The sequence below is a fragment of the Geotrypetes seraphini genome, chromosome 2, assembly GCF_902459505.1.
Source record: "Geotrypetes seraphini chromosome 2, aGeoSer1.1, whole genome shotgun sequence".
Classification (NCBI taxonomy): domain Eukaryota; kingdom Metazoa; phylum Chordata; class Amphibia; order Gymnophiona; family Dermophiidae; genus Geotrypetes; species Geotrypetes seraphini.
The window spans coordinates 507,250,083-507,269,552 of NC_047085.1; the positions used below are offsets into that span (position 1 = coordinate 507,250,083).

At 44.7% G+C, this 19,470-nt stretch overlaps 1 pseudogene; it reads left to right on the plus strand.

The window, feature by feature from the left end:
• LOC117354592 overlaps positions 1–19,470 on the plus strand; it is a 38,844-nt pseudogene that overhangs the window by 16,600 nt on the left and 2,774 nt on the right.

A 19,470-nucleotide genomic window follows, 5' to 3' on the forward strand; every position in this document is an offset into this window, starting at 1 on the left:
CACTTCGGGCTCTCTCCTGCTACCGTGTGAGCGCTCGGAGGCGCGTAGATCAGCTGCGATCGGCCGGCATGCTGATAAGGACCCCGAGGCCCGGAAAAGAGAGGTCAGTTAAGCCAGAAAAAATGGCGGCCCCCAGCCCGATCTCGGCAGCTGCGTCCCAGCACGAGGCATACATGCATGTCTCAGTCTGCCATCTTTCTAAATTGCTGGATGAAAAACTGTCTAAACTGCATGCTGTGCTGGAAGAAGTAAAAGACAGCATTGCAGGGCACGCTGCGCGTCTCCAGCAGGCTGAGGAGCGAATCTCGGCCCAAGAAGATCGGGCGGACACGGCGGATGGGCGACTGGCGGCCTTGGAAGCAAGGGTCCAGCGGCTGGATGATTGGGCTGAGGAGGCTGAAAACCGCAGCCGTCGAAACAACTTAAGGCTCATAGGGGTGCCGGAGTTGGTCCGGGACACTGAGCTAGGAGACTTGGTGGCCACGTGGTTGCCTCAGGCCCTGGGACTCACGGCTTCCCTGGGCCCGGTGCATGTGGAAAGGGCACACCGCATAGGAGCGCCACGTGCTGAGGGGGCCAGACCACGTCCTGTTATAGCCTGATTTCTCAACTATGCGATTAAGGCCCGTATCTTGGAGGCATACCGACGAGCCCGCTCCCTGGATTACAATGGCACCAAGCTTCTGCTCTTTCAGGACTTTTCCATCTGGCTCTCAGAGAAACAAAGGGCTTTGGCGCCCTACTGCACACAACTTCATGCCAGAGGGATTAAATTCACCCTTCAATATCCTGCTAAGGTGCGCATCCAAACCAACACCGGTGTGGTCATGATGGATACTCCAGCAGCGCTTCGTTCATACCTGGAGGGACTGCCGGCTCCCTGAGGGATCTGAAGCCGGTGTGGGCCCGATTGACATATCGCATAGCCCTCCAGGGAGGTAGCGGGCTTTCTCTCTGCTGTCAAAGCAGGGATGGTATCCTTTGGCCGGGGCCCGAAGAGAGATGGAAGCTGGCGGCCTCTGGACTGTGGCTCCTGGACTTACACATCCCATGGCTATATTCCTGCCACCTGTACCCATTGAGCCCCTTCTTTGGGATCCTGGTCCTCTTCATCGTGCAGGGGGCATGACTCTCTTCCTCTGCAGCCTGCTGTGAAGCCCGGGGTGGATGTTCTGTTTATTGCCACATTTGAAGAGCGTGTTTGTTTACTTTTGTTGTTCTTGTGCTGATTATATAGATATCATGCTGCACTTTGTTTTCTGGGGGGGCGGTGCGGGGCACTGATTCTACACTGGTTCCGGGATGGGTAGAGTGATGGAAGGTGGGTCAGTTCGGAAGGGGGGGGGCTGGGAGGTATGGGGTGGGGGGGAGTGTATCGGGGGGGGGTATGATTGGGGATGTATGTGTAGAGTCTCGAGAGCGCGGGTAGTTATGTATTGCCTTCATTTGCTAACATATGATCCCTTTGATGCTGAGCAGGCGGAGGGCCTTGCTGGGGGGCTCTTCTACCTCTATCACTATCAGATTGTCTTTTCTGCTCCTATCGATCCAGGCCGGGTGGACAATGGTTAATCTAAAATTTTCGTCTCTTAATGCGGATGGGATCCACTCCCCGGTCAAACGGAAAAAAATAATCTCCTGGTTCCGCAGGGAACGTATCGATATTGCTTTCCTACAAGAGACCCATCTCACAAATGTTGAACACGAGAAACTTAAGAGGGACTGGGTGGGTGAGGTGTACTACTCTTCTTACAACACTCGTCAGAGAGGGGTAGCCATTTTGGTCCATAAACAACTCCCGTTTCAATTGCATAAGGTTATCCAGGATAAAGAGGGCCGATATGTCATAGTGCTGGGTGAGCTCTGGGGAAGGCAATACTTATTTTGTAATGTGTATGCTCCTAACATATATAATCACTGTTTCTTCTCGGGGTTGATGTCGCGGCTGGCACAGTATCCGGGTTACCAAATCCTCATGGGGGGCGACTTTAACATAACAGCGGATCCTTCCCAAGATTGTGCGCCCGCTAAACGCTTCCCTAAGGACCACATGGGTAAAAGAGTTAACTTTTTGACCACGCAGTTAGGACTATTAGATATTTGGCGCCTCTTCCACCCTACGGAGCGTACCTATACGTTTTATTCCAATCCTCACAATCTTTACACTCGTCTTGACTACTTCTTGCTCTCTCCCACGCTGCTGCCCATTGTTTGTGCTGTGGAGATAGAGGACGTTCCTCTTTCCGATCACTCCCCTGTGACGCTCTCTCTTCAAATTACAGCTGACTCTTCGGCTCGGACGTGGCGTTTCCCGGGATACCTCTTTAAAGATCTTGGTTTTCGTAGATACCTTAGGGAAAAATGGATGGACTACTACAATACCAATTCTGATCCTGACATTGATCCTGGGCTGTTCTGGGAGGCCTCCAAGGCAGTATTACGGGGTTTCATTATCGCGTATGTCGCGGGAAGGAAAAAGAAATTGGAAGCGGAACTGCTGTTGCTATCGGGCGAGTTCCAACAGCTGCGGAGGCGCCACCAGGGGACTCAGCAGGAGGCTGATCGTATCCGCATACGTACACTTAGACAGCAAATAGATACGATTCTCTCAGGGCGAGCGGAGAGGGATCTGTATTTTCGTCGTTATAATTTACATCGGTGTGGGGAAGAGCTGGGAGGCTGATGGCGCGCTTGGTCCGCCCCTATCGTAAGCGACAAGTCATCACCGCTATTACCGACACACAGGGTCACACACATACGACTGAAGCACACATACATCATCAATTTGTATCGTATTACAAAGATCTATATGCTGAGCGACCCTCGACGGACGCGGATAGAGACCGCTTTTTCGGTGATATCGTCCTTCCCCGGCTCCAACCGACTCAAGTTCAGGCTCTGAATGCTCCCATAACTCGTCTTGAGGTGGAATTGGGTATTAAAGACCTTAAATTGACTAAATCACCCGGGCCGGATGGTTACGGTCCGGAATACTACAAGATTCTGTCTGACGTTATATCTGACCCTCTGGCGGCTGCTTTTAATTCCTTGCACTCCCAAAAAGGCGTGGACCGCTACAATCTGGCACATGTAGTTTTGTTACCCAAGCCAGGTAAGGACCCGTCCCAGGTGGGCTCTTATAGGCCCATATCGCTACTTAATCAAGACGCAAAATTGCTAGCTGCGTTACTTGCTAAACGCCTGAACGTCTATCTCCACCTCCTTATCCATGAAGATCAGGTGGGCTTCGTGCCTGGCAGATATGCCTCCATGAATCTCACGAGAGCTTTGATGGCCATTTACTCTCGCAGAGGGGGAAATAACCAGGCGGCTATAGTGGGCCTCGATATGGAGAAGGCGTTTGATAGCATATCTTGGTCATACCTCTTCTGGGTTATGGGGCACTATGGGTTGGAAGGCACATTTGTGGACTGGGTGCATGGTCTTTATTTTTTGCCTCAGGCTAAGCTTTTTATTAATGGACAACTTACTTCCTCTTTTCCGCTTGCACGAGGTACTCGCCAGGGGTGCCCTCTGTCCCCGCTACTTTTTCTTCTGGCTATTGAACCCTTAGCGGTTAAGATTCGATCTCATCCTTCGCTTCTCGGTATTAAGGTTGGAGCCAAGGAAAGTCGCATCAATCTATTCGCGGACGATATTCTGTTATATTTGGAAAACGCACCATCACACTTACCGGAGGCTCTTTCTCTTGTTCAAGATTTTGGGAAAGTCTCGGGACTTAGGGTTAATTGTGCCAAATCGGAACTCCTGCCTCTGGCTTCTCATAGACATGAGCAATGGCATGACGCTTTACCGATTCTGCCGGTTCGGAAACCCATGCGATACCTTGGTGTTTATTTGAGCACCCAATCTCATCTTCTTTATCAATACAATGTTCTCCATCATATTGAGGCTATCTGTGCTCTATGTGAGAAGTGGAAGGATTTACCCCTCTCCCTGTGGGGCCGTGCGGCGTTATTCAAAATGGTACTCCTGCCGAAGCTTTTATATCCGCTTCAAACGATTCCGCTTTGGATCCTGAACAAGGATGTCCAAGTCTTTCGGTCTATTCTTCTCTCTTTCCTGTGGCGCAAGCGACGGGCTCGCATCAGTTTTGCTACTTTATCCCTAGACTCTGGGCAAGGAGGCCTAAATCTTCCTGATATTCGCAGGTACAACGTTGCTTCCTTAATGCGCTTTGTCCATGAGGGTATCTCTGGCCACTATAGGTATTCACCATCGGGATGGATCCAGGCGTGGTGCGCTCCTCATTCCTTTGTATCTTTATTGCATTTGTCCCCCCGGTCTCTCCCGGGGGTGGATTCCCGATTCCCTCTCCTGAAACCGCTGCGCTGGGCGTGGTGGTGGTGGTGGAAGGAGCAGGGGCGGGCCCCACAGGTTTCTCCTTTCTTGCCCCTGGTGGGTAACGTAGACTTCCTCCCGGGGATGGGTACCACGGGGTTTCAATTGTGGGACTCCCGAGGCTGTGTCAGTTTGCGACATCTCTCTGATGAAACCTCGGGGACTTTCCCTGCGTTTTCACTCCTCCAGACCCGATGGGATCTCCCGGCTTCGCATTTCTGGGCATACTTGCAAGTCAGACATTACTATTTTTCCCTTAATCGAAAGTGGGGAGAGACCTGGGCACTGGGAAAATTGGACTCTTACTTGGCACTCTTACCTTCTCAGACAAATACTTTATCCACTTGGTACAGGCTACTCAAAAATGCGCTTCCCCCCCTCTTATCTGCCTAGAATTGTGGCCCTGTGGTCTCGAGATTTAGCTTTTGATTACACCGAGACTCAATTTCTGGAACTTTTTACTAACCTTATTCAATTCATGGGATCAATGGACCTTAGGGAAATACAATTTAAGATATTACATCGGACTTACATCTCTAGGGCTCGAGGACATGCCATGGGTTTATGGGATGATGACATTTGCTCTCATTGTAAGAGAGCGAGGGGCACCCTACTGCACATGTTTTTGGAGTGCCCTCATGCAGCCCTATGGCTCCAGGTTCTCCCTTTTCTTGAGGGCATCATCGGCCGGACCATTCCCCGGACTTATGGCCTCTTATTGTTGGGTGACATGGAGGACGTATCCGCCGCAGGCTTTACCAAACTATATCAGAAGTTTTTGTACACTGCACTCTTAATGGTGAAGAAGCTGTTGCTTTTACATTGGGTGGGGCCCGAGTCCGCATCCTTCACCCAATGGCTCCACCGCATGCGGGAGCTCGCTGCTTTTGAAGTTCAATCCCATACGACATCTATTGGACGTGATAGGGTAGTATATGTTTCCCTGTGGAGAGCATTTCAAGTTGTGGCTGACTCCGCAGCTCCCAGAGCCCTGCCTTAAATATGGTCCCCTTTTTAGGTATGGGCGGCTCCTTGATTGGGGCCTGCTTTGGCCTACTTGCCTGCGACTCTCGAGATCGGTTGATTGTGGTATGTCTGTGGAGTGCTAGGAGGGTGGCTGTTGTGAAATGTGTGGATTGTTTGTGCTGGATAGTTATGTCTGTTGGATGGCTGGGTGAGTGAGGGGTGAGGGGTTTCTAATGATGACAAAAATGTTTTTGCAGTCTTTATTATCTTGAGGAGGGTCCTTTCGGGGGCGCCTTTTGAGACTCACTTTGACGAGATTCTTCCTTTTCATTCCATCGATTGTATGTTCCTTCATGACGGACGATATGAATACACCTCCTCTGCTATGAAGCTTCTGTATTTCCTACTGTTTTGCTTTGTTGTTATATCTGTTATGTGGTCGTCTGCCAGACCACGGTTGTGTGTATTTGACTGCTTTTACAATAAAAATTATATTAAAAAAAAAAAAAAGAGATTTTCTTGATAAGTGCAATTTTGATTCCTACAGTTGATTATTGTAACGCTGTTTACTTCGGTTTACCGAAAAATTAAATTTGAGCATTACAATTGATAACAGAATGCAGCGGCCCACTTAATTGAGGAGGCTTCAAGATTTGACCATTACCCCAATCTTAATTAAGTTTCACTTGTTACCAGTAGCTGCTCGAATTGAGTTTAAAGTACTTTGTACGATTTCAAGCTAAGACAGAGTAAATAGTCATTAGAGATAAGTAATCTTCTTCGTCAATATTTGCTCAGTCGTACATTGCGCTCCAGTGAACAGCAGTGCTTTGAGGTCCCACCTTTGAGGAGACTAGTGTGTCACTAATTGCTCTGATTGCTAGGCAGGGCGCCCAGTGGTGGAACGCCTTGCCGCTTGAAGTTAAAGAGGCACCATCTTTATTAAATATTCCGAAATTAATCAAAACAGTATTGTTTGAATGATATTATTCATGCAAGTGAGTATGATGAATATGAGGTATTGCCAGTTCTTATGTCCTCCTCCCCTACTTAGACTACTGTAATTCCCTCTACTGCCGCATCACAGAGAAAGACTATAAGAAACTGCAATTACTCAAAAACACAGTAGCAAGGCTGATCCTGCACAAGACAAAATTTGAGAGGGCAAGTCCACTACTTTAGGAATTACACTGGCTGCCAGTCAAGAGCAGGGTTCATTTCAAAATTGCATGTATTTTCGATTGTTTAACAAATTCTAAATTCCCAACCTACTTCATCCTCTCTACGGCCCTCTTCTCTACCTCGCCACCATCCCAATTCAAGATTTGAGACTAACTTATACTCTCTTTCCACCTTGTATCCCATGTACTGACAAAATGTATCTATTGTAAACCGCTTTGAACTTCACGGTATAGCGGTATATAAGAAATAAAATTATTATTATTATTAAAGCTATACAGTATACGGAGAAAACTTAGCTTGGCTCATTTCTGCTCGCCAGGTCACACAGTCCTTCAGTTATTCGAGCACAATTCAACGCTGCAAGCTACCACTTCCTTCCCCGCGCCAGTACAGAGGAAAGCTCTTTTTCGAGACCACTTTTGAGTTCCAAAGACCCAAAATCTGGAACAAACTCCCTGGAATGAACTCCCAAGCAGCTTATGCCAAATTCCCACATACTTCCAATTCAGGAAGGCACTGAAGACGCATTTATTATCTTTACTGCACTGACTTACAATAACGTACCCATCTGTGTGAAGTCTATACCTCTGAATCAATTCTAATATAATGCAAGCCCCAATGATTCCTAGCCAACATTTGCAGGATACAAGAATAAGTATGGTTTGGTATTTCAGTATTATAGGTTATTTGAGATGTTATTGGATTGTAATTGTCTATATCTGCATTATGAATGTTTCTCTGTAACTCGCCGAAAATTGCAGGATGTGCGAGCAAGAAATATTTAAAATAAATAAATATTATGAAGATAGAAAAAGATATATTTATGTAGCCAGCTGTAAATAATAAATTAATAATTATTCACAACTAGTACATACCGTATTTTTCTCTCCATAAGACACAGCTGACCATAAGACGCACCCACCTGTAGAGGAGGAAAAAACTAAGAAAAAAAATTCTGAACCAAATAGTGTGCCCTGTACCCTGTCCCCCCTCTGGTGGTCTAGTAGTAGGCTGGGACAGGGTACAGGTCACGTCTAGTGGTGGGCACGTCTAATGGTAGGCACGTCTAGTGGCAGCCAGCTAGTCCCCAGCCCTTGCCAAGCCATCCCAAAGGCAACCAGCCCACCCACCCCAAGCCAGCCAGCCCTCAGTCAACCCAGCCAGCCCCCAGTCAAACCAGCTAGCCAGTCCCAAGCCAGCCAGCCCAAAGGCAGACAGGCACCCCCTCCCCCGTACCTTTTTTTGGCATCCTGGTGGTCCAGCGTGCTTTCCTCGCTCCTGCCTGGTTTCCCTGCTCTCTTCCGGCAGCGTTAGCGGCACAGCGGTGCACGAGGCAGGTGTGTGCTTTTTGCGTGCCTGCTTTTTCCCTCCCTGCACTCCGAATGGCTGCCTATCAAATTCTATTGCCTACTATTCAAGGCTATTAATGTAGAAAGCCCAACCTACTGGAATAACCGACTAACTCAATCCTCCTCAACCAGGCAAAGGAGAACCCACTCACTATTCACACACCCACTATCCAAAAATGTCAAACGAAAAAAACTATATGACAACCTAATAGCCACCAAAGCAGCTAAACTGGTCAGACAAATCACCATTCTGCTGTCCTCGACCACAGACTATAAAACCTTCAAGAAAGAAACTAAAACCCTACTCTTCAAAAAATACATAAAATCTATTTAACACGACCACTTCCTACCCAAACCCCACCTACCCAAATATGCTTCTAATTACCCAACATTTATCACCTTAAGATCTCGACAACTCATTGGTAATTCTTATGTAACTCTTATGACATTAATTAGCATTCCCTAGTAGATAGGTGAGGCATATCAAAAGATCCCTAAATGTCCCTAAAATAAGAACCTCAAGATTATTTTCCCTATACCCAGAAGTGCCGGGCATAGTAACCTAGAATTAAATGCATTAAGATGAAGAAGGAATGTCCAGTGCAAACCCAAAAAGCCCAAATATATGTATAATATGTACAGTTAACTCATGTGAAGGTGATACAAGCAATGAATATGCACAAGACAGATTTTGTCTTCTTTGAGTGTGGTGCAAGGGCCAAGTTCTCAAATTAAATTTAAATCGTTAAAAGAACTTGTGATGTGTCAGCAAATAATCAAAAATATAAATCACTGCCACATGTGGGACAGGCCTATTACCTGCGGCAGGTGTTACAGTACATAAAAATATGGGATAAACAAATAGTTCTTTTCCGAGAACAATGCATGAGACAATAATAAAGAAATAATACAACAGCTAACAGAATATCATAATGGGCCTATTAGATTATGTAATAACACATAATTATATTTCAGAAGTACAATTCAAAGAAGGTAAATTAAGGTATAATGGCAATAAATGTTGAGGATCCTCTGAAGATCTGCAGCGCTACTATAAATAGCTTGCATGGTGTAGGTGTATTTTTTTTTTCTTTTTTTGCAGAAAGATAATCATAACCCAAGTGTTTCTAAACCATAGTTCAGGTTTGTTAAATTTAAAAAAAAAAAAAAAAAGAAAAGCACAACAGTTGCACACTTAAGAGAAAAATGTGAAAATCTAGATAAATTACATAACTAACATTAACACTGAAGTAAAGGCTGCTTTGTTTACCTCATTGGAATAACTACAAGACGGCATTGTATCTTCCAAAACAGACAATATTCGTTTATTGTTAGTATAAAAACTTACAGTATTACAGCAGCAGAGACATATCAGAAAAATGTATTGTCAGTTCAGAATATGCAATGGAGAGAAGAACTTGCATCCATATGCTTAGCAGGGGGCTAGCAGATCCCTGTAGCATAAGTAAGTGAATCTCTCTGGCTTTACCTAGAATGCACATGTTTTTTATACAGAGCAATTCTTCCTTTGTTCCAAAAAGTACATCCCCGAATTCTGGTTATGTAATTCCCTATTGGTACATAAAATAATGTATACGTAACTCCTCCTCTCAGTCCATGCCTCTCTCACCTCCACCCCCCTCCCCAGTAGGGGGGGGAGGGCCTTGCAGAAACAGAGAACTCTTGGTGAACTTTCTTTCTCCAGCGCTGAGAGCTGTAGATGCTAATTAGTGGTTTTACAATTATGTGCATCTTCAGGATAGTGTCCTTGTATGCTGAAAGTTGGCAAAGGTGACCTTTCAACAATCCAGCTGCTTGGTTCCCATAACTTGGTTCAGAGACAGGGAGCAAATGTTTTGGTACCAAGTTCTTTCATCTCGCTACACCCACATCGTCCTGCAGGGATCCTTGCTCATTATAAAAGTTTTATGGCTTTCCAGGGTGCCTGGCATATGAAGTCATACAGCACTGATAACAGTTCAGCAGAATCTTGGAGAAATATCCTTCCCAGCAGGGAACGGAGACAAAAACGTTAGCATTTGCAAAGGCTGCAGGTGTTTACAGACAGCAAGGTACAGGCTGGGCCTGGCTATGGGAAAATATAGGTCTGTAGTGTCCAGCATATACAAGTGAAAATATAGGTCTGTAGTGTCCAGCATACACAAGTGAGGCCAGTATGTCCAGTTGAATCATCTGTATGTCCAGGTTATCTATGTCAACACCTAAACAAAGTAAAACCTTTGGACAATAAAGCATCATAGAACATATGAAAACAAGTGTAAAGGAAGGTGTGGACAGGCTGGTAACTTGTGCAAACTCTTCTGACAGTAGATTCTCAACAGTCTCAATGCTTCTCAAATTATCAACCATAGGAATGAACACGATTAAAATCAGTAGTTTACCACAGTTATTATCTTGTTGTCTTGTGAAGCTTTAAAAGTAAGTGTATATCCTTTAGATTGGAGTTACAAAAGGTCAGAGAAATATGACTGTCCATTGATTTCATGTATGCAGTCTGGATAAGTCCCCTGTCTGCCTATTGCAAGCTGCAGTCTTCAGCTTCTACCATCTACAATATAATCAGAGACAAAACCACATAAATACAATTCCCAAATGACCAAAAGGTAAGGGGCATTCATCTTCCAGGGATACTGTAAAATTGAGTCATAGTAGTTCTAGGCAGTACAGCTGGCACATATTGCTGTCTGATACTCAGACTCCAATGGCATAACGTTTATATAAAGCCAGCATTTTTCTTTATGAAACAGCAATTCTTTCTTCCATTACCAAATTACCAATATACATTTAAAATCCAAATTTTAATTTGTGCCCATTCAATGAGGAGTCTATTTATTCTTGTAAGAACATGATTCAGAAATAGCTTACCTTAATTGTGATTATCTTGGAAGGCTTTCCATATCTGGGGATAGTTCATTCAGTGACATTGTAATCACTTACCCGCTATTTTCTGTAAATCATTTTTCACAAATAAAAGACATGAAATACAACAGCTATTAAATTGTAAGTTCATTAATATTTAAAGGAGAATAGTAGACTTTCCATTTACATGAATAAACGACTATTACTGTAAAGGTTCCTATAACTTAGCACTCTTCTCAGTGACAGCTCTGCAATGCAGTTAATAATTGTCAGCATGATCTGTTGGCTTAACCAGAGTGAGCAAACGCTATTGAAGGTTACATCCTTCATACCTAATCTTGGACAAACCTAGATAACATCAAAGTTATCAGTATTGAAGAGTCGCAACCGAAAGACCTGGGCTGAAGCCTGTCAACAGCTTGATAAGATGTGCAATGGTCAGGTAGTTGGGGAAGAAAATGACCCTTGCCACAGTGTCAGCATGAATCTAGAAATTTAACAGTGACTCCAATTTATGAGGGATAATTAACACCCCACATCTTAGTCACCAGTATTTCAACCCATATACAAAAATATAATTTGCTGAACCAAGTCTCAAATTTATAAAGTTAAGAGGTTAAAATCCTTATCCTCTCTCTAGAGCTTCTGACCAACTCCTGTGCTAATTTCTCCTCAGACCCATCTTATCAGTCACACAAGAAAAACACACATTCAGGCAGGCAGACAGGCCTGTCTTTCTTATACACAGAAGTGGTCTCTAAATCCACTCGGTATTTTATTATTTCTCTGTTCTATTAAGCTAATTCCTGCACCTATAAACCTTAACCTCATCTCCTGCTTCCACATACGTGTTTGTAGAATTAAGTTTCAAAATAATAATGGTAGGAGCTGCATACGATTGTAGTGATTGACTATGATTAAGAACAGGCACAATGAACGGAAATTTTTCTTTATCATCTGGATGTAGAGGAATGGTAAAAAAAAAAACCCTCTTTAAGGTCTATTACCAAAACCTCCCATTTTATCGGGATTATGTTACTGCAGCTGCTAAAATGCCCATTTAGTAAGTTTAAATGCCAATACCAGCACAGGCTCGCAGCATATTGACTAATGCAATATCTGTCCTGTTTCCTAAGCCCTGTAATGCTTCACGACAATCCAAATTAGCATTGTCTTTGGCTAGTTTCATCATTAAATCACTTTGAGCCTCCTTATTATCTACTTGTCTAATAGTGGAGAAATTTCCTGTTCCATATAACTGATCTGGGGTATAAAGCCCTCCAGATTGTATTCAAATAGTTTTTATTATAAAATTAGTAAAGCACACCAGTATAAACAGCTTAAGCTTTTGTTATGAAACAGAACAACTATCAATCTTCCTCCCCCCTCCCCCCCCATACCCCTTCCCACCCCAGGAGTCCAGTACTACAACAAAAATGGAGAGCAAGAGTCAAACTTAGAGGTTCAATAATCTACTGCGGGCATGCGGAGTAAGATCCTGCCAGAAACATTCCCAGGTCAGACTGAATCTACGGCCAAGGCCGCAGTCCAAGGCTCCCACCAGTCTGCGTTCCAGTGTCGCATGGGTTATCATCAGGGATCGCCACTGTGCATAAGATGGGGGATCTCGGGACAACCAGTTCGTAAGTATTGCTTTTTTCCCCATCAAAATCGCTCTAGTGAGGAAAGCCGACATGCCTTTGGGTTTAGGCGTGGCTATATTGTAAAATCCGAATAGTGCTCTTGGTTATGGAAGCCAGCGCCTCCCCCATAGCGTCGTAATGTATTGTCCCAAATATCTCCAAAACTGTAAAATTTTTGGGCAAGTCCAGAGCATATGGCCTAAAGAAGCGTGATCCTGATCACATTTCGGGCAGGAGTGAGATGCAGTAATCCCCATTCGAGCTGCTCGTTCTGGCGGGATGTAGAGTCGCAAGACTATCTTCAATTGCATTTCCCAATGCGTAATGTTAGGAGAGACCTTCTGAATATTTTTCAAAACCCGCTGCAACTGCTGGTCTGTTAAAGTGCATTGCAAGTCCTCTGCCCATGTTGTCGCCAAGATGGCCAAATTAGTGCCCGATTGACAGTCCCGGACTCCCACAATATGAAACCGAAGCGGAACCCTCTGTTGTGCAGAAAGACTGAAAAGTTCCGAGAGGGCCTCCCGGGTATCTTCGGTCAGGTGTTCCCCAGGTAGAGACTGAGCATAATGTCGGATTTGATAATAAGCAAAAAAGTCAGTTGGCTGTAAATCAAAAGTCTGACGTAATTCCGCAAAGGTGGCTATTCTCCCCTCCTCCAGAAACAGATGGAAAAGATATTGTAATCCCAGCGTACTCCACCTCTGGAAGGTTGTATTTTGCAGTCCAGGCAGAAAGGCTCCATTGCCCTGGATGGGTAAATAGCAGGAAACCTCAGAAGACAACTTTGCTGTTTTACATACCCACTTCCATGTGCGCCGCGCCGGCGCAAATATCGGGTAGGGAGACACCAAAGGACGGATCTGTGGGTCCGCTACATGCAAGAAATAGCTTACATGGTACGGAGCCAACAAAGATAATTCCAAAGGAGTCGCAGAGAAATCTGATGTCCCCCTAAACCAATCATTGAGATGTCGCATCTGGCATGCCAATGCGTACCAATGGACATTTAATAAACCAAAGCCACCTCGTTCCCTGGGTAAGCACATCCTAGAAAATTGCATACGGGGACGTTTACCCCCCCACAAGAAACATTGTAAACCTTTAATTAAACGTGCATTATGAGTATAGGAGAGGAGGATTGGTAACACCTGAAAACGATATAACCACTTGGGAAAGAGCACCATATTAAAAAGAGCCACCCGTCCCGCTACTGAGAGTGGGAAAGAGGACCAATTTTGTAAATATTGTAAGGTGTCCTGCATGAGGGAATTAATGTTACTGTCATAAAGAGTTTTGAGGTCTCTGGGAATCCAAATTCCCAAATAGCGAATCGACGTTGTCGCCCATGCAAAAGGAAACTCTCCCATCCATGTCTGTGTAGATCCGCCGGACTAGCTAGAGCTATAGATTTCTGATAATTCAAAGTAAAGCCCGAGTAGAATCTAAATTCCCTTAACGCCTGCAGCAGATGAGCAATGGAATGAGTGGGGTTAGTCAGTGTAAATAATAAATCATCTGCAAAAGCTAGCACTTTAATAGTGCATTTCCCAAAGTCCACTCCCACTATATCAGGGTCCAGAGTCACTGTCCGGAGAAAGGGCTCCAGGTATAGCAAAAAGAGGAGGGGAGACAAAGGGCACCCCTGTCGGGTAACCCTTTCAATTAAAATAGGGGCTGTAATGAGCTCATTAACAAGCAATCTCGCCCTCGGTGTCGAGTACAATGTGCGTATCGCTCTGGCGTACCAACCTGTCATCCCCATATAGTCCAACACCTCAAATAAATAATCCCAATTGACTTGATCGAAAGCTTGGGCTGCGTCTAAACTAAGCAGCAACATCTGTGTATTATGGGATTGTGTATGGGCCAGTGATAATATGGCCTTTCGAACATTATGCACCGCCTGTCTGCCTTTCACAAAACCTACCTGAGCCGGTGCAATAATGTTCGGGAGAAGAGTAGCTAGTCTATCGGCTAATATTTTAGAAATAATTTTAATGTCCACATTTAAAAGAGAAATAGGACAATAGGACTCGGGAGCAACGCTCTCTTTTCCTGTTTTCAATATCAGAGTGATTAAGGCCTCATTTGCTTCAGCGGGAAAGTGTTCATCCTGTATTGTCTGAGAATAGTATTCCCGCAAATAGGGACCTAATTGAACTGATAAAATCTTATAAAATTCTGCCGTGAAGCCATCCGGCCCTGGAGCAGAAAAATTCCTTTGGCGTTGGATTGCATTTTGCAATTCTTTCGGGGTAATGGGTGTATTAAGATATTCTATGTCTGGGTCAGAGAGTGGCAACAATCCAGAATCTGCTATATAATCCCTGATAAGGGAAAAGCTCTCCGTTGAGCCTCCCATTGGTACTCACTATCCCACATAACATATTGACCCATAGTCAATACCATGCGCATAATGTCTTTCCAATCTTGTGGTAATAAGGTATGCGCCCTAGCCAGGGTTTCAAATAACCCGGCTGTGAAATTACTTCTTAAACCTGTCTCTGAAATAGATTTACGAATTTCTCGCAATATTGCAAAGGATAATGGTAAGTGCGCTAATGTTTCTTCCTTTTTTGCACTTAAAGGTACTGGAGTTAACTGTGCGGGAAGTATGATTTTTGGATATATGTTCTGACTGGAATAGTCAGGGGGGAAATGGTTAATGAGACTGTTGACACCTTGGACAACGCCTCAGTCCCAACCTTTTCCAAGGAATACTTACACTTCTGCCATACGATTATGATGGCTGCTGATGCCCTAGGCTCAGCATACAAAACTTTCCCGACTCTTACCCAATCTTCTGTTTTTAGGGATCCTTTTTCTGGATACCGGGAGCAGTGAATCAGAGGCCTCTCTATCTGTATGTCTCAGAATATACTTCAATTCTTTCACATGAGCACGCTGTAAATCTGACAGGGAATTTCCCATACTTACTCGAGAGGATCCCGGAGAATGCAGTGCACCTAGTCTTATCGTAAGATGGAGCAAGCAAGGCGTAGGGTCCCTGTTCCTGGCGCCACTGTAGGAATGGAAATCAGCAAACACACACACACGATACAAGCCAGGAAGGAGGCGTTGCCAGTGGCTAGCTCCGAGTCCCTTTTATTATGCTTCTAAGCTAATGACACCATAGTAACTCCCTCGTTTACACATCTAATGATTGGTGGATACAAAGGTACATGCTTTTACATTGGTGGAAACACAGGTACATGCTTTTACATCGTGATCACCGTCCCTTTACCTCGTGCTTTACCTCGTGATCACCCTCCAACTCAGCACTTAGACAATACCTGTGTTTTTGCACGTCCTCAAAGTCTGTCAGCTGATGTCCTTTCCAAATATGGACAGCTTAAATAAGATAAGGGTTAATGTGTGACAGGTAAGGGGGAGAGAGGGAATGATTCATTATTCATTCACAGGGGCTTAGATTCTTTCACAGGGCCTTAGATCAGTGTGCAGACCTTGCCTGTGTGCTGACCTTGCCCTGGTTCAGAACTGCATCCCTTCACAAATGCAAAGTGATTGCGCATTGGGAAGAATAAACCAAATTCCAGTTACCGAATGCTAGGGTTCACCTTGGGGGTTAGCGCCCAAGAAAAGGATCTGGATGTCAATGTAGACAATACGATGAAACCTTCCATCCAGTATGGGATGGTGGCCAAAAATGCAAACAAGATTCTAGGAATTATTAAAAAAGGGATGATTAACAAGACTAAAGATATTATAATGCTGCTGTATCGCTCCATGGTGCGACCTCACCTGGAGTATTGCGTTCAATTCTGGTCTCCTTATCTCAAGAAAATATAGTGGCACTAAAAAGGTTCAAAGAAGAGTGAGCAACTTGGTAAAAGGGATGGAACTCCTCTCGTATGAGGAAAGATTAAAAAGGTTTGGACTCTTCAGCTTGGAAAAGAGATAATTGAGGGGAGGTATGATTCATGTCTACAAAATCCTGAGTGGAGTAGAACGGGTACAAGTGGATCGATTTTTCACGCCTTCAAAAATGGAAAAGACTAAGGCAGTGTTCTTCAATCTTTTTACACCTATGGACTTGCAGAAATAAAAGAATTATTTTGTGGACCGGCAGTTGAAGAACACTGGGCTAAGTCGTGGCCAGACCCCGCCCCTCTCCGCCCCACCCCCATAACAGTACTAATTGTAACACTATTTTTTCAATTCATTTTTCATATATACACACAATATAATCTCATTAACACATAATGGTTAACCACAAAATTAAACTACACAAAGCACACTGTATGCTTCTCAACATTCATTCCTACCAGAGCACAGATAACCCCTATGCAAATACAGGACCAAAAACTAAAAATACTAATATATACAAACAAACCCTAACATTCAAGACTCTGTATGTTGTACAACCCCAGAGAAAAAGAAACAAATGCATTTCTTCCTGAACAGTCTAAAATACAGACTGCAGATGTAAACTCTCAAAATTGACACTATTCAATCACTAAATTCAAAAATAAAGTCATTCCTCCTACCTTTGTTGCTTCCCTCCCTCCATGCAGCAAAATATATTATATCTTACCACCAGGCTGGATATGTAAGTTAACGAGACAAAATGACCCAGGGCCAGCAAAGGAACATCAGCTTCAAGTTAGTCAAGAAAATCAAATCATATCATTCTGTCTCCTGTTGCCATTTCTGTAGCAAATAACGTTTACTTTCCTACCATCATTCCGTTTCTTCTCACCATTTCAATTTCTTGGAACACACCTATTTTGGGATCTATTAACCGCCTTCCTACAAAAAAGGCCTATAAAACTTTGACAGTTAAGTATAAACTAACTTGAGTAGGAAACCCACAGGTACTATAGCGGCAATCCTCCTACAATGTGCTGCCCAAGCCTCAAAGGCCGTGCTCACCACACCACTTCCGTGTTTACAATCCTCTCCTCTTCCTTCCAGTTCCCATCCGCATTGTAATCCCCCAGCATCAGCCAGTTACCAGTCAGCTCAACGCCTATTGGTCCGCAACACGGAAAACTCAGCTATCCCATAGGTCAGCATTCGGTTTTCAAAGATCCCCGGGAGATAATTGGCCAACATGCCCTGTCAATCAAGTCACAATACATTCCGTCTGTTCTATGAATCATAACGTCTTGGGCCCGATGCACGTGTTAGCCCTGGAGACCGGCAGGAAATTTCTATGCACTGGTTCGCGGGCTGGGGGCTAAAGAACACAGGACTAAGGGACACTCAGTGAGTTACAGGAAAATACTTTGAAATACTTTTAAAACCAATAGGAGAAAATATATTTTCACTCAGGCCCAGATTCTCAAAACTTTAATGCCCTTGCTAAACTGTTTACCGACGGATTAGCCTGTATGCATTTTAGCAGTAGATCAAAACGTTTTATCTCTGTCAAGAGTAAGCTTTCTAGCAGTCTCCAACAAAGACATGCAAAGGGGATTCTTAAAAAATACCAAGCCATTTTGCGGCAAAAATAAGCAACTGGTCTAGAGGTGCCAGTCAGTGTCAGAGACTGCTAGAAAGCCTGTGTTGTGATGCAATGAGAGAGATGACCATTCTCTCTCCCACTGCTTCACAACACCCCTCCACTGCAGTGGCAGTGAACATCCCCCCCTTATAGCGGGAGAGATGCCCACTCTCCCCGCTGCTAAGACATCTCACAGTGAGAGATGCCCACTCTCCCTGCTGCCATGCCTACCACTGGCTCTGATGCCCACTCGCCCGCCACCCCTTCCCACTTACCTCCACATAGATGCACGGAGGATGGACTCCCTCCTCCCAGCAGGCCTGCCTGTGTCGTCCAAAATGGTCCTTCTCCTCCCCGGTGCATCTTGGGATGCACTGTAGAGGGGACTGAGGCTCAGATTGGCTCAAGTTGTATGAAGCCCCTCCCATGGACAACTTGGGCCAATCAGAGCCTCCGGCCGCATGGGAAGGGCTTTATACACCTTGGGCCAATCAGAGCCTCAAGCCCCTCCCCGGTTCATCCCAAGATGCACCAGGAAGGGGAAGGCCCATTTTAGACGATGCAGGCAGGCCAGCAGGGAGGAGGAAGTCTGCCCTCTATGTATCTATGTGGAGTTAAGGGGATGGCGTGTTGTAGGGGCTTTTTAAACGCATATTGTTTTCGCTAGTGCCCATCATTGTCACCAGTGATGGGCATGTACACATTTAGCGAATCTTCGCTGTTGTCCACCGACCGCATCTGCATGTGTAATTTTTGTTTTTTGTTTTTTTAATGTCTCACTTTTTTCAATTCATATCAAAATGGCTGCGTTAGCAGACCGTTGCTTTTTAACGCGGTTTTTTGAGAAGCCTGGCCTCATAGAATAGTTAAGCTCCGGAACGGATTGCCAGAGGTTGTGTTAAGAGTGGACAGCGTCCGTAGTCTGTTATTGAGAAAAACATGGGGGAAGTTTTGGCCAGGTACTAGTGACCTGGTTTGGCCACTGGTCTGACCCAGTAAGGCTATTCTTATGTTATGCAGAAAATAAATGCAAGTAATACACGTATATTAAAAATGCATAAGAACATAAGAATAACCTGAGTGGGTCAGACCAAAGGTCCATCAAACTCAGTAGCCCGTCCTCACGGTGGCCAATCCAGGTCACTAGTAGCTGGCCAAACCCCAAAGAGTAGCAACATTCCATGCTACCAATCCAGGGCAAGCAGAGGTTTTCCCCCTTGTCTCTCAAATGACATCTTCTCCGCTCTGCAACAAACAATGAACTGATGGTGCCGTGAGCTGGCAGCGGGTGGGAAGGAACCTGTGTATGCATGGCACGGGTAGTCTTTTGCTTTCTTAAAGTGACAGTTCACTTTGAAGGTCCATGTCGCGTTCCATGGATGATGTCACCTACATGTGAGAATATCTGCCTGCTTGTCCTAGGATATTATAATATATTCTCTTTCTTCAGGGATCTTCTCTATGATTCTATACAGTATGCCATATGTTAATTGTCACTCTGGCGTGTAAGTTTCATGCTAAAATGGCAGTTACATGCCACAGTGGAGGTGACATGGCAGGAGTCCTTGTAAATGCTCTTAAGTGCTATTCCTTAAGTTAATGCCTGAGAGCTATTCCA